Source organism: Ornithorhynchus anatinus, chromosome 20 (assembly GCF_004115215.2).
Source record: "Ornithorhynchus anatinus isolate Pmale09 chromosome 20, mOrnAna1.pri.v4, whole genome shotgun sequence".
Lineage (NCBI taxonomy): Eukaryota > Metazoa > Chordata > Mammalia > Monotremata > Ornithorhynchidae > Ornithorhynchus > Ornithorhynchus anatinus.
Genome location: NC_041747.1, coordinates 17,233,577 through 17,237,875, shown reverse-complemented (window position 1 = coordinate 17,237,875; position 4,299 = coordinate 17,233,577).

Sequence of the window (4,299 nt, the reverse complement as noted above, 5' to 3'; positions counted from 1 at the left end):
GGGCATGGGCCTGGGAGTCAGAAAGACCTGTTCTAATCCTGCTTTCCCTACTGGTGTACTCTGTGGCCTTGGGCAGGTCACTTCTCTTTGCCTCAGTTACCTCATCTGTAGAATGGGAATTAAGACTATGAGCCCCATGTGGGATAGGGACTATGATTACCTTGTATTGAACCCAGAACTTTCCACAGTACCTGGCAAAGAGTAAGCACTTAACAAATAACAAAAAAAAAACCCCAAAGTGCTCTGCACAAGCTTCTCTTTTACAGTGAAGAAAAGGGGCCCAGCTTTATCAGCAACTGAGCTGTCCAGTCTCTCCCAATCTGGGAGACAGGAGCTTAACCTGGCTCTACCTAAACCCTGCCCCTGCCCTACTACCCCCTGGGGATTGACCATTCAGTGGCTCCCCTGGACCTTTCATTCATTCATTCATTCAATAGTATTTATTGAGCACTTACTATGTGCAGAGCACTGTACTAAGCGCTTGGGATGAACAAGTTGGCACCAGATAGAGACAGTCCTTGCCGTTTGACGGGTTTACAGTCTAATCGGGGGAGACGGACAGACAAGAACAATGGCACTAAACAGCGTCAAGGGGAAGAACATCTCGTAAAAACCGATGGCAACTAAATAGAATCAAGGCGATGTACAATTCATTAACAAAATAAATAGGGCAATGGAAATATATACAGTTGAGTGGACGAGTACAGTGCTGTGGGGAAGGGAAGGGAGAGGTGGAGGAGCAGAGGGAAAAGGGGAAAAAGAAGGTTTAGCTGCGGAGAGGTAAAGCGGGGGTGGCAGAGGGAGTAGAGGGAGAAAAGGAGCTCAGTCTGGGAAGGCCTCTTGGAGGAGGTGAGTTTTAAGTAGGGTTTTGAAGAGGGGAAGAGAATCAGTTTGGCGGAGGTGAGGAGGGAGGGCGTTCCAGGACCGCGGGAGGACGCGGCCCAGGGGTCGACGGCGGGATAGGCGAGACCGAGGGACGGTGAGGAGGTGGGCGGCGGAGGAGCGGAGCGTGCGGGGTGGGCGGTAGAAAGAGAGAAGGGAGGAGAGGTAGGAAGGGGCAAGGTGATGGAGAGCCTCGAAGCCTAGAGTGAGGAGTTCTTGTTTGGAGCGGAGGTTGATAGGCAACCACTGGAGTTGTTTAAGAAGGGGAGTGACATGCCCAGATCGTTTCTGCAGGAAGATGAGCCGGGCAGCGGAGTGAAGAATAGACTGGAGCGGGGCGAGAGAGGAGGAAGGGAGGTCAGAGAGCAGCCTGACACAGTAGTCTAGCCGGGATATAACGAGAGCCCGTAGCAGTAAGGTAGCCGTTTGGGTGGAGAGGAAAGGGCGGATCTTGGCGATATTGTATAGGTGAAACCGGCAGGTCTCGGTAACGGATAGGATGTGTGGGGTGAACGAGAGAGACGAGTCAAGGATGACACCGAGATTGCGGGCCCGAGAGACGGGAAGGATGGTCGTGCCATCCACTGTGATAGAGAAGTCTGGGAGAGGACCGGGTTTGGGAGGGAAGATGAGGAGCTCAGTCTTGCTCATGTTGAGTTTTAGGTGGCGGGCCGACATCCAGGTGGAGATGTCCCGGAGGCGGGAGGAGATGCGAGCCTGAAGGGAGGGGGAGAGGACAGGGGCGGAGTTGTAGATAATAATAATAATAATGTTGGTATTTGTTAAGCGCTTACTATGTGCCGAGCACTGTTCTAAGCGCTGGGGTAGACACAGGGGAATCAGGTTGTCCCACGTGGGGCTCACAGTCTTAATCCCCATTTTACAGATGAGGTAACTGAGGCACAGAGAAATTAAGTGACTTGCCCAAAGTCACACAGCTGACAAGTGGCCGAGCCGGGATTCAAACCCATGAACTCTGACTCCAAAACTCGTGCTCTTTCCACTGAGCCATGCTGCTTCTCAAAAAGGTTATCAGGTTGTCCCACTTGGGGCTCACAGTCTTGATTCCCATTTTACATATGAGGTAACTGAGACACAGAGAAGGTAAATGACTTGCCCAAAGTTACACAGCTGACAAGTGGGGAGTCGGGATTAGAACCCCCGACCTCTGACTCCCAAGCCCGGGCTCTTTCCAATGAGCCACGCCACTTCTCTAATCAGCTATCTGCGTAGAGATGGTAGTCAAAGCCGTGAGAGCGAATGAGTTCACCAAGGGAGTGAGTGTAAATGGAGAACAGAAGAGGGCCAAGAACTGACCCTTGAGGAACTCCAACAGTTAAAGGATGGGAGGGGGAGGAGGCTCCAGCGAAGGAGACCGAGAATGACCGGCCAGAGAGGTGAGAGGAGAACCAGGAGAGGACAGAGTCCGTGAAGCCAAGGTGAGGTAAGGTATGGAGGAGTAGGGGATGGTCAACAGTGTCAAAGGCAGCAGAGAGGTCAAGGAGGATTAGAATGGAGTAGGAGCCATTGGATTTGGCAAGAAGGAGGTCATGGGTGACCTTAGAGAGAGCAGTCTCGGTAGAGTGGAGGGGACGGAAGCCAGATTGGAGGGGGTCTAGGAGAGAATGGGAGTTAAGGAATTCTAAGCATCGATTGTAGACGACTCGTTCTAGGATTTTGGAAAGGAAGGGTAGTAGGGTGACAGGGCGATAACTGGAGGGGGACGTGGGGTCGAGAGTGGGTTTTTTTAGGATGGGGGAGACGTGGGCATGTTTGAAGGCAGCGGGGAAGGAGCCATTGGAGATTGAGTGGTTAAAAATAGAAGTTAAGGAAGGTAGGAGGGCAGGGGCAATGGTTTTAATAAGGTGAGAGGGAATGGGGTCCGAGGCGCAGTTGGAGGGGGTGGCACTTGCGAGGAGGGAGGAGATCTCCTCTGAGGATACTGCAGGGAAGGATGGGAAAGTAGGGGAGAGGGTTGGTGGCGGGGAGGGGAGAGGCGAAGGGGTGACTTTGGGGAGCTCAGACCTGATCGTGTTGATTTTCGTGAGGAAATAGGGGGCCAGATCATTGGGGGTGAGAGATGGGGGAGGGGGAGGAACAGGGGGCCTAAGGAGAGAGTTAAAGGTCCGGAACAATCGGCGGGGGTGACGGGCATGGGTGTCGATGAGGGAGGAGAAGAAGTTTTGCCCGCGGAGGAGAGGGCAGAGTTAAGGCAGGAAAGGATAAATTTGAAGTGTGTGAGGTCGGCTTGGCGCTTGGACTTTCGCCAGCAGCGCTCGGCAGCTCGAGCATAGGAGCGTAGGAGGCGGACGGAGGAGGTGATCCGGGACTGTGGGTTAGTGGAGCGAGAGCGGCGGAGGGAAAGGGGGGCGAGAGAGTCTAGATGAGTAGAGAGGGTGGAGTCGAGAGCGGAGACCTGATCATCGAGAGTGGGAAGAGAGGACAGGGCGGCAAGGTGAGGAGAGATGCTATTGGAAAGACAGATGGGATCGAGAGAGCGGAGGTCTCTGTGGGGCAGTAGTGAAGATTTGCAGGGGGAGGGAGTGTGAGAGATGAGGCAGGTGAAAAGGTTATGGTCAGAGAGAGGGATTTCAGAGTTGGTGAAATGGAATAGAATGGAATGGAATGGACCTGAAATGGAAAAGCCTAATGTTACCAGTCAGTCAGGTGGTGTCAAGGCCAGGCTTTGCAGAGAATTTAGTGAATGCATTTCCAGAAATAGGGCACATGCACAAGTGACATGTGGGTTATCAATCAATCAATCATATCTATTGAGCCCTTATTGTGTGCATAGCACTGTACGAAGCTACAACACAACAAGCCTGCCCACAACAAGCTTACAGTCTAATAATAATGATGGCATTTGTTAAGCGCTTTACTATGTGCCAAGCACCGGTCTAAGAGCTGACTGTTCTAAGCCCTAGACTGTTCCAAGTCTAGGCAGGGAAAGACAGACATTAATATAAATAAATTACATATATGTACATAAGTGCTGTAGGGCTGGGAGGGAGGGATGAATGAAGGGAGCAAGTTATGGCGATGCAGTAGGGAGATGGAGAAGAAGGAAGGAGGGTTTAGCCTTCAATAAGACTTTGGGAGAGAGTAATTGTCTGTTGGACATGAGGAGGGAGGCTGTTCCAGGTCAGAGGTAGGTTGTGGGCGAGAGGTTGGCGGGGAGATAGGCGAGATCGAAGAACAGTGAGAATGTTAGCATTGGAGGAGCGACGTACGTGGGCTGGGTTGTAGTAGGAGAGTAGAGAGGTGAGGTAAAATGGGGCAAGATGGTGGAGTCCTTTAAATCCAATGGTGGGTTTTTGTTTGATGCAGAGGTGGATAGACAACCTTTGGAATTTCTTGAGGAGTGGGAAAACATGGCCTGAACATTTTTGTAGAAAAATGATTCAGGCAGAAGAGTGA